At 38.3% G+C, this 12008-nt stretch overlaps 1 long non-coding RNA gene across 2 annotated transcripts; it reads right to left on the reverse strand.

The window, feature by feature from the left end:
* Positions 1-1252: 1252 nt before the first annotated feature.
* LOC126589626 (uncharacterized) lies at positions 1253-11041 on the reverse strand. 2 transcript variants are annotated; one of them, XR_007611887.1, is made up of 5 exons: positions 10682-11041; positions 10377-10505; positions 9455-9565; positions 9160-9243; positions 1253-1675 (listed from the first exon to the last, which is right to left on the reverse strand). It is a non-coding gene; the product is annotated as an uncharacterized LOC126589626 (long non-coding RNA). The 2 variants fall into 2 exon arrangements; XR_007611886.1 differs by having other exon boundaries at positions 1253-1922.
* Positions 11042-12008: the final 967 nt, after the last annotated feature.

A 12008-nucleotide genomic window follows, 5' to 3' on the forward strand; every position in this document is an offset into this window, starting at 1 on the left:
GTTTCGTAGAATGAGTATCCCATCAAAACAATATATTCACTAACACGAGTTTATTCATATTTTCATTAAGTATAACTTAAGATTTTGTGGTATCCACTGGTATAAATATTTTAAATTGAAGATCGAGTTCATTCATTGTATTCATATAAGGTCAAGGAGTGTAGCTAAAAAATCATCAAGATCAGAGTTAAAATAACCGTTAAATTGTGATTTTTCGTTAATAACCGTTGAAAAGTTTTGTATCGTTATTTAATCTTTGAATGTTTGTTTTTTGTGATTTTTTTTGCTGATGCGATCTTGAAGCATATACAAACAAGTTTGACATTTGGATTGTTGAAATTAGTTTCGTAGAATTCGTATCCCATCAAGTTCAATGGTGTGTGTGTGTGTATATATATATATTTATTAAGTAGATTAAATTTATTTATTTTGTATGTATAACACTTAAGAAATTGAATGGTATGTATATTTAAGCCGATCCAATGGTCACCAATTTTTAATATTTAATTTAATATATATATATAATTATTATAGTTTTTGTTAAATTAATATATATCATTATTATAGTATTTTTCTAATAAGCTTTTCTGTTTTATTTATTTGTTTTTCAAAGGTATGTTTGTATGTAATCAGTTTGGTTGTACCGTGTAATCAAGTTGTGACTATAGTTTTGAATTTTTGAATTGTTGCTTGTAAATGGGGATTTCATAATCCTGATGTAATCTGAAGTTGGTTATAAATACGTAGCACCATGTGTTGTTGAGGCTATGCAATACAGTGTAAACTATTTGAATTCTTAAGTTATTTTAGTCTCACAGTTTTCGTGGGTTGGTTCGCCAAATAATATTTTCCAGATATTTGCTTTAATAATTTTCTGTAACTTTTCAAGCCACCGTACTGCAATCACAACCCGATAAATGCATAATGTTTATTGAGTCGCATTTCATAATCATTCGAAAATAATATATAATTGCTCATGCACATTGCATACTCAAAGGATGCACATGTCATGCACATTGCATGCTCAACACATGCACATGTCATGCACACTGCATGCTCAACACATGCACATGCTCAAAGATGCACATATTATATGCACATTGCATGCTTAAGTGATGCACATGTGTATGTCATGCACTTTGCGTGCTCAACACATGCACAATGCATACTAAAACACATGCACATTGTAAGACAAACACCGATCCGCTAAGTATAAACACTTTAAGTTTACGAGTGTTATTTACCCTTGACAACTGACAATACCAACATTTCATTAAACTATCAAGTTTAAGAGTGTTATTTACATACAGCATCCCAAAAGATTCACAGCTATCACATTCCATTTATTAACCAAATGGAATACACAACACAATACAGCCGAATTTTTTCAAGTTTGAGCACACACGTGTCATAAAAACCATTGTCTCCTTCTTGGCTGGTTCCCAAGGTTAGTACGTGGTCCAGTCTCTCTGCCCTGGATTGAGGCTGTGCCCTTTGGAATGGTAAATAAATTCATCACCTTGCCCGGTGAAATTTTCTCTGTTTTCAATGCCGTACCTCTTTCGTTTTAGCATCAAAACACTAAGCATATTGCTTGTCAAGCTTCTCATAATATTTATTGCCAACAATATCAACACCTACAAGCTTTGCCCATATATTGTAGATCTTAGTTTGCCTAAAGCAATCAAATAAGTTAGATACACTAGAGAAACAAGAATGACAAATGCACCACTCGAATTCGCAAAAATACTTGCCCTACAAATGCACCCAATGTTTTCTTGTCAAATGAAATAGCGTAACCATACTTAATAGTCAACATTGTACACTACATAATCAAGTTACAAAATATCATTTCTCCAAGGCCAAGGATAGATGCACCCTAACGAGAAATATGAGTGTAATTGAAGTTCCAAATCCAAGACCTAACATGAATATGGAAGTTGAAAGGTCAGTTATACATTGTAAAACCAAAACAAAATAGAATCAAAATTTATGTTTTGACAGGAAACTAAGCATATAGTGTATATATATCATGTGCATGTAGTACATGTTGTAAAAACCCGCACACTAGACCTTATTCTTTAATGTAACCAACGGCAATAGACTAAACTAGCAAATATTAGAGAACTTAGAAACACACAAGAATTACATTGGTAAGGCAAAACTTTTGCCTACGTCCAGTTGTGATTTCTCTAGGTAGAGAGATCACCGCTCCTTTGATTAATAATAGAGATTACAAAACTCTTGCAAACCATAGAACTAATCTCAAAAAACTCTTGGTTGTCTGGTTGTTTTCTTTCTCTCTTTAAAAGCAGCATTGCCATAGACATAGGGTTGGCTTACATGTCCTAAGGCTGATTGAATTCCTATTTCTAAGTGGTCTAGGAAATTACATTATCCAAATCCAAATAGACTTTTAGAAATCCAAACCTAAATTGAATAAGAAAACTGAAATTGTTTCCTAATCCCTCTAGAACAAGAATCGGTATACCTCTAGGTTTCCTAAAACAATCCTAAACCAACTAGGACATATTTGACTAGCCAAAATCCTAACAATCTCCACCTTGGTGAGTCAAACCAAGTCTTGATTGTTACACCCCAGAGTATCTTTGAACCTTCTTGAAGCAGCTCTGGAAATCTTCAAGAGTCTTCACCTCGGCAATCTTCTTCTTGCCTCATTGCACCTCAAGTGAGGAGGTGCTCCACTTTAATCAATCAACGAGATTGATCAAGTTCAAGCAATGCTTCAACTTCTTGGCCGACACTATCTTTGTAAGGAAATCTGCGGCATTGTCATCCGTATGAATCTTTTCAATACAAATTTCCTTAGACTCCATCCAATCTCTGATACTGTGATACCTCGCTTCAATGTGCTTTGATCTTCCAGAAAAAACTTGATTCTTTGCCTTGGCACTTTGACTATCACACTTCAGCTTCACACAATCTTGAGTGATTCCCATTTGACTTACCAAGCCACTAAGCCAAATCGCTTCCTTTCCAGCTTCGGCCAATGCAATATACTCTGCCTCTGTGGTCGACAAAGCTGTAATTGGTTGCAGTAGTGCCCTCCAACTGATTGGTCCTTCTGCACATGCAAACACATAACCAGAAGTTGACCTTCTCTTGTCCAAGTCCCCTGCATAATCTCTATCCACATATCCTAACACTCCTGCATTTTCTTTTCACTTTTCAAACATAATCCTTTGTCGCCAAGAACCCTTCAAATAATGCAAAATCCACTTGACTGCATCCCAATGTTGCTTTCCTGGATTTGCCATACATCTGGGAACGACACTGATTGCTTGAGCTATGTCGGGACGTGTGCATACCATTGCATACAGGAGGCAGCCCACTGCATTAGCATAAGCCACATTCTTCATTACTTGTTGCTATTCCTCGGATGTAGGACACTGTTGCCCACTTAACCTGAAGTGAGCTGCCAAAGGAGTCGAAACCACATTTGCTTCTTGCATGTTGAACTTCCCAAGAACCTTTTGAATATACTTGGCTTGTGATATCCAAATCCTTCCAGCGGTCCCATCTCTCTAAATTTCCATGCCAAGGATCTTCTGTGCAGCACCTAGATCCTTCATATCAAACTCCTCGCTTAACATCTTTTTCAAGTCTTGAATTCTAGACTTATCTTGACAAGCAATTAGCATGTCATCCACATATAGCAATATGATCATCCCATCTTAGAACACATGATAGTATACGCAACAGTCATATAAACATCTTCTAAAATTGATTTTCAGCATGAATGAATCAAACCTCCTGTACCATTGTCTTGGAGACTGTTTCAGGCCATACAGGGACTTCCTTAGCTGACATACTAGGTTATCTTTCCCATATTCAACAAACCCTTCTGGTTGAGCCATGAAAATTGTCTCCTCTAGATCTCCATGAAGAAACACTGGCTTCACATCCATCTGCTCAATCTCCATGTCATGCTGAGCTGCCATAGCTAAGAGTAATCTGATAGAAGTATGCTTGACTACAGGTGAAAAGATCTCATCATAATCCACCCCTTCCTTTTGTGAGTACCCCCCCCCTTAGCCACGAGCCTTGCTTTGAATCTCACGGCATCTTGTTCATGTAGTCCTTCCTTTTTCCTAAATACCCACTTGCATCCCACTAGCTTTCTGTCTTTGGGCTTAGAAACCAACTTCCAAACAGAGTTCTTGTAAAGAGACTCCATTTCTTCTGTCATAGCACTTATCCAACTATCTCGCTCATCACTAGCTATAGCTTCTCGATAAGTAGTCGGATCTCCTTGACTAATGTTAAGAGCATAATTAACTTCGTCTTGGTCAAACCCAAATCTGTCAGGTTTCTTCTTGTTCCGCTTAGGTTTGTCCAGTGCTATGCATCTCTGGAATGCAGGTGGATTGTTGGTTGGAGTTTGACCCCTTTGGGATGTCTGGCAGATTGAAGTGCCTTCAATCTGTCATGTTTCTTACTCCACCTGATTCCTAACTGGTGAATGATGCCGATGCTTTTCTTCTTTCTCAAAACCATCAGATTCGGCCTCTTGCTCGATTTGCTCCACCGCATCTGAACTGATTAATGGAATCTTTGTTGCTTCAATTTCAGCATTGTCCTTCTTCTCCCTCCTGCTCTCTACTTTATTAAGAGGCATGGTTGTCTCATCAAAGACAATATCTCGATTGACAACCTTTTTCCTATTGTTGAAATCCCAAAGCTTGAAACCCTTAACTCCTTTCTCAGAACCTAAGAATATGCAATGTGTAGACTTTGGTTTGAGCTTGGACCTTTCATCACTAGGAATATGTGCAAAAGCACTACAGCCGAACACCCTAAGCTTGGAATAGTCCACCGGCTTCTCAGACCATACTTCTTCTGCAGTCTTAAAACCGAGAACTGTAGATGGTGACTTGTTAATCAAATAACTTGCATGATTAACAACCTCTGCCCAAAAACTATCAGGCAATCCTGTATGAAATCGCATGCCCCTCTCTCTCCATGAGAGTTCGGTTCATCCTCTCAGTAGCTCCATTTTGTTAGGGATTCTTGTTTACTGTGAAGTGCCTTATGATGCCTTCCTGCTTGCAGTAATCGATGAACTCATTACTTATATATTCACCTCCATTGTCACTTCTCAGGTACTTGATCTTTGCTCTAGTTTGATTCTCGGTTTCTATTTTCCATTCCTTGAACTTTGCAAAAACCTCGAATTTCTGCTTCATGAAATAAACCCAAAACTTCCTAGAAAAATCATCCATGAAAGTAACAAAATACCTGGCTCCACCATTTGTTTTAGTTGGTGCAGGGCCCCAAACATCTGAGTGAATATAGCTGAATTGCTCCTTGCTTCGGTTATCTGCACTGCTACTTGCGAATGATTCCTTTCTTTGCTTTCCGAGAACACAATATTCACAAAAGTCGAGCTTGCAAGATGACACGCCTTCCAACAGGCCTTGCTTGTGTAATTCTTGCAGCCCTTTCTGGCTTATGTGACCGAGTCTATGATGCCAGATTTTAGTCTTGTCTTCTTCACTCTGATTTACAGAAACAGCTGCTCCCCCGACTATAGTGGTCCCTATTAACTTATACAACTTATTGGGTTGTAGGTCATCCCGCATTACCACTAGCGATCCTTTGGTTACCGTGAGTCTTCCTTTTTTAGACTTGTACCCATAACCGGCCTCATCTAAAGTACCCAAGGAAATCAAATTCTTTCTTAGTCTAGGGACATACCTAACGTTCCCCAAAGCTCGTATCATCCCATCAAACATTCTGATTCGAACAGTGCCGATTCCTCTTACAGGATATGAAGAATTGTCCCCCATTAAGACTTCCTTACTGCTGACTTCTTTGTAAGTATCGAACCATTCTCTTACTGCACACATATTAAAAGTGCATCCGGTATCCAAAATCCAATTGGTGAAAGCCTTGGAACCCGATGTTACTGAAAGAAGCTCCTCGTCACTCTCATGCTACGTGACTGCACTAGCTGAACTTGAGCTTCCTTCCATCTTGGCTTTCTTCTCTTTCCAAATCTTGCAATTCCTCTTCCAATGATCAGCTGAACCACATTTGAAACAACCTTCCTTCTTTTCCTTCTTGGATTTTGACCTACCTCTGTTGCCGGTTTTCTCTTCCTTTGTCTTTTCCCGCGCCCTCTCCTTGCCTTTGGCATAAAGGCCTTGAGAGCTTTCAGTTATATCATCCAGTTTAGCATATGACTAAAGAGCTTGAATTACGTCTTCAAGCTTCATGGACTCTTTTCCAAAAATTAGAGTTGTTCGAAAGTGCTTGAAAGACGAAGGTAAAGACCTCAGTAAGATGATAGCCATGTCATCATCTTTGTAAGTTTCTTCGAACTTCTGAAGATTAGCTATGCAATTATGGAACCTGCATACGTGATCTTCAATATCACCTCGTTCTAGTCGAAGCCCGAATAGTTCATCCTTTAGAAAAAGTTTATCGGACAGGGTTTTGCCCATATAAACATTCTCCAACTTTTCCCATGCTTCCTGGGCAGTCATCTTTTCGGTGATGTGTGACCGAATTGATCTTGTGAGATGGATCTCGATGGAACTTTTGGCCTTCTTGAGAACCTTAGTCCATTCTTGCCTCTGTCATGTTTTCCGGCTTCTCACCATCGAGTGCATCATCCAAATCCTGCTGTATTAGTACGTTCTTCATCATCCTTTGTCAGTCCGTGAAGTCATCCTTGTCGTCAAAAGGCTTTAACGTAGGTCCTTGATCCGCATTCATCTTCCCTTTTGACATCCTAGAACACCTTCATCCTAGCTCTTGATACCAATTGTTGTAAAAACCCGCACACTAGACCTTATTCTTTAATGTAACCAACGACAATAGACTAAACTAGCAAATATTAGAGAACTTAGAAACACACAAGAATTATACTGGTTTGGCAGAACTTTTGCCTATGTTCAGTTGTGCTTTCTCTAGGTAAAGAGATCACCGATCCTTTGATTAATAATAGAGATTACAGAACTTTTGCAAACCGTAGAACTAATCTCAAAAAACTCTTGGTTGTCTGGCTGTTTTCTTTCTCTTTAAAATTAGCCTTGCCGCACCCTATTTATACACATAGGGTTGGCTTACATGTCCTCAGGCTGATTGAATTCCTATTTCTAAGTGGTCTACGAAATTACACTATCCAAATCCAAATAGACTTCTAGAAATCCAAACCTAAATTGAATAAGGAAACTGAAATTCTTTCCTAATCCCTCTAGGACAAGAATCAGTATACCTCTAGGTTTCCTAAAACAATCCTAAACCAACTAGGACATATTTGACAAGCCAAAATCCTAACAGTACACATGGTGTGTGTTGGGTGACTTTTAGGTCGAGGTGGACTTGGGCTTTGAGAACGTCCTCTTGTCTCCCCTGGTGCGGGTTCGCAACAAGTCCTGGAATATCTCGAAAGAGATAACTTGTCTTAGGAAATACCCTGGTAACATCAACGACTCGAAAATAGTATAAAACATCAAGATAATGATTTACTCAAGTGAAGCGTGGTGTGGAAGCTAGAAAATTCAGTTTACATGAAAGAGAAGGTTGGCATGGTTGCATGGCAATCTTAGCTACATGTTTTGGCCTTTCCTAGGGTGATAGCAAGGCTTCTAATGGTTGATATGTTTGATAGAAGGCAGTGGAAATTGCTAAGGTTGCATGAATGGTGATGCTTGAGGCTTGGAGTAAACTTTTGGACTAAAATGGAACTTTCTGGGCTTCTTCCTGGGTGGTTCTACCTTACTACGTTTTCTCTATTTCTCCTTTTGTGTTCCTCCCTGTAATGGCTTCTACCCCTCCTTATGTAGGTGAAGGGTTCTTTTCTAGATTTCAAGGGAATATCCCTTTGTGGCTTGGTCTTCCCTCCTTTTCTATCCTATTATTCCCCTTTTGGTGTAAACTAGATGCATTGTTGAGACCTGCAGATTGTTTTCTCCTGAGACACAGCTTTCCCGAGGCGGCTTCTGCATGCGCTAAAACTGGTAACATGCTTCACAGCTTTTGCGTGCTAGCTATCTTTGCAGGCTGGGAAGGGAAAGTTAGCATTAAATGCCTTACTTGTTGGGCTTAACATGCATTTAATGCAAGAATCTAGTTTAATCCTAACTAGGGGGTTAGCTTGCTAGGGAAAGGGGTAAACTAGGCTAGTTCTCTCTCAATGACGCCTGCATGGAATACAAAGGGTATGGGCTAGGATCTTTGGGCTCCCAAGCAACCCAAAGTCTTCCATGACCCCGATTTCACATAGGCCCGATAACCTTCCTTAACCATCCACATCACAATCCACTTGGCAAGCTTTGAGTATGTGACTTGGGCTTAGTATGATTTGTGGCTAAGGAAGCATGGCGTGATGAATAGGCATGAGCATAGCGTGAACATCCGGCTTAATCACTGCGGCATAGCATGCTTGTAAACATATTCTTCGTTGATCTCGTGCCTTGGCATGTGCTTGGGCATGAATGTAGGCTTTGCATGACAATTGGGTCTTGAGACTTGATTGGATTGGTGTGTGACATTTTTGGGCCCTAACGGTGTGCATATCATATGCATGTCGTGTGCATATCATGTGCATGTCGTATACATACAGTGTATATAGTGCGTATTTACATATTTGGAACTCTTCGCATTAAGGTAATTTAGGACATGGTAGGCGCTCAAGATAACAAGGATACATAGTCCTCATGTTTATTATCATATAATAGTTAGCAAATATATTGCACAACTATATTACATTGCTTAACATTCTAGTAGTTCTTGATAATTTATGGTTGTCACAGACCGATGCATTCAGCTAAAGTTACTGAGCAGTTAATTCATTCAATGGGAAAACAGAGATAAACAATCAAAGCATCTAGTACATTAACATTCAATTCAACCATCTTTTGCAGAGTAAAGTAATATGGTTTTGTCCCCAGAGAAGTGGATGAATAAACTAAAGCATATTTAGTAATTACAAAATAATCATTCACATAGGCTTTCTTTCTAAAAATAAAATTCCCAATTTATAATAACTTAGAGCTATATTTATTAATAATAGCACAAGTTTAACAGATTTGATCTTTTCCAATATAGAGCTATAAAGTTTTATGTTACATTCAAAACAAAGGAAACAAATAACCAGAGGGGAAAGCGTTAAAGAAGAGAAAATAGAACCTTTTTGAACTGGCAATCTCCATAGGCCCTAGAAACTTCAAGGCTCCCCTGGAGTCGTCCATTTGAATTCACATTACCGTCATCCTACGTGACAACACAACATGTTTCAATTAAACTAAACTTAGAAGTAATAAAACATGAATTACATGCACAAGAAATGTTATATGGAAATAAAACATTATTATCTGGACTTGAGGAAGAATGAAATCATCAGTCCCCAAGAAAGTAGCAGACATAAAAAGCAATATAAACTCAACTAAGTCTTAATCCCACTTCACATATATGCAACCCTTACCTTTTGAATACGAGCAGGCTCTTGTACGCTCCTGTGCATTGGTGGGTTCGGGTTCCTTGGTTAAAACAATCTCTTTCAAATGACATGCTTCATTAGACCATGTAGCAGTCCCTAAATGGGAGATGATCGAGTTATTGATATTAAATTCAACTAGTTAAAACATGCTAGATAGATAGATAATTTTTACATTACGGGAGAATAATGGTTACAAAACTGACTAAATACTCAGATATACATAGATTAACTAGAAGACAACTCAGCTAAACAAAGTTAGCAAACTTTAACATATTCTTTGACTAACATTGGCTCTAACATATATGAAACTAACCAAGTCTTGGTCGTTGATCTTTGACGACCGTCAGAAGGTCTTTACTCCTAAAACTTGATAAGGTTGGTCCATCACAAATGACATAGAGGTAAGGAACAAGTAGAAAACTATAAGCTTTAGTCGTTTGCAGCACCCCAAACTCAGAAGTCATATCCTTATTACTATTGAGATTATTAAAGTAAATATTGCATTCTTATAACACCATATGCTCCTTCTATTGAACTGAAATCAATAACATGCAACATTATGAAAACCATATCAGCTCATAAAGAACCAATACAAGTCTAGAAAGTTCATTAAACTACAGATTAGGCACATCTAAACATAAAACTGGTTCAAGGACCATTTATAATAAAAACCAATAATTCTCTACCCACAAGAACTAAAAGTTCAGAATAAACATGCAGCACAACAATAATCACGCCAATCACCATGCGGTACACCGGAACGAATAATCTGTACTTAATTAAAGTATTATTGAATTTGTTCTGTTATGTCCTCAACTCGTTCAAGCACAAGTGCAATTAACAAGTCTGATTACAATACTTAAAATTAAAACTAATCAATATTTAAAATAAACACAAGTATACATACCGAATGAGAGTTTGAGTAACAAAAATCACATGCTTTTCTTTTTGACCAAAAAAAAAATAATTTATCAAACATGTGCTTAATCTTCTCTTCTCAGCCTCTAACCACATGCAGCTTCTCAATGTTAAATTCCTAAGAAAACAACAAAAGTAACCACCAACAAACACCGCAATTAGATACTCAAATACTTACAGAAACATGATTGCTCAGACTTACAAAATTGGATCAGATTAGGATGAAATTTAGTGTTAGGAAAATGTAAGAATTGGGGAAAAAGAAGCGAATTATGAGAGAATCGGGAGACGTACTCATATGGAAACGAAAGTAAATGCTAAAGGTGATTTGGGCGGCAGCGGTGATAAGCGTCTTTGTAGGGCCTCCGATGACAACATGTAGGAGGAGTCGGTGGACTCCATTGTCTTTTTCCTTCGGAGAATAAGAGAGAGAGAGACAGACTCTAGAGCATTCACAGAAATTGGAAATGGGTTTGAACTTTGCAGATCGCTATCTGCTATCAAACTCAAGTACAACTCTCACACTTTAAAACCCAGATCACAGATTGAAAGGGGTTAGGGTTAGTAATTTATGAAGAAATTGAATGCGGGTTGGGAAGAAGAGAGTGTAGACTACGTAGAGAGAGGGGGAGGAGAGGAATCAGAAAAGGTATAAAAAAATTCCTATTTCTATTCATCTATTGTGCATGCGCATGGTGTGCACATGACACACCCCAACCCAGGTCGAGACATGCTGGTCATCACGTGAGGGTGACGTAATCAAGTGCGCAACAAAAGTGTAAACGATAATAAGAAAATGCGAATAAATAAAAACCAACCTAAGCTAATCTAACTTGTGATAATAAATAAGTGCGTGAAAGTGATCAAGTACCAAATATAAGTATTCAGACCATAGGCAATCCAACAGCGCAGTCAAACCAACTAAGTGCTAATTATACAAAACAGGGAGCAAATCCCTGCTTATTTATGGATATGTCAGAACTGCCGTGAAGTCCTCGTGAGCCACCAAAGACGATCAACTACCTAGAATGTACGATAGGCTGGCACCAGACTTGGATCCAAGGTGAGCGTGCGGTGTGGGAGGTGAATGATCACGTGAAGGCTGTGCCCTAATCCCTGGGTAGGAGCATTAAAAATGGGTGCAACCATGATGAGCTCTAAATAAATATATGCATACCAATGCAACACAACCCATTCAATCACATCATACTCACCTGAAGCTTACCTGAGTCTCCACAACATTACATAACATAATTCACAAGTATAACAGTGCAATACTCAAAGTGCAACTCATTACGACATGGCATTCAAAGCATAAATCATTTTAAGAAAACATTTTGGAAATCATATCATATATATATATATATATATAAAGAAAATGCCCACTCACTGATAAGTAGGAGGATCGTAGCCCCCTAGCCTAGCTTGTCCACGCTCGTCCTCAGGGTACGTCTCACCTATATGCGAAATAACTAATTTTACATTAATTTAAAGCACATACACAAACCTTAGGAATAACTTTTCATACGTTGCTCAAATAGGGTGTTTGAATATACCAACATGATCTACTCGATAACACGAACACCCCCATATTTTCACAATAATTTTTAGACGTCACACG

The sequence above is a fragment of the Malus sylvestris genome, chromosome 11 (assembly GCF_916048215.2).
Source record: "Malus sylvestris chromosome 11, drMalSylv7.2, whole genome shotgun sequence".
NCBI lineage: Eukaryota > Viridiplantae > Streptophyta > Magnoliopsida > Rosales > Rosaceae > Malus > Malus sylvestris.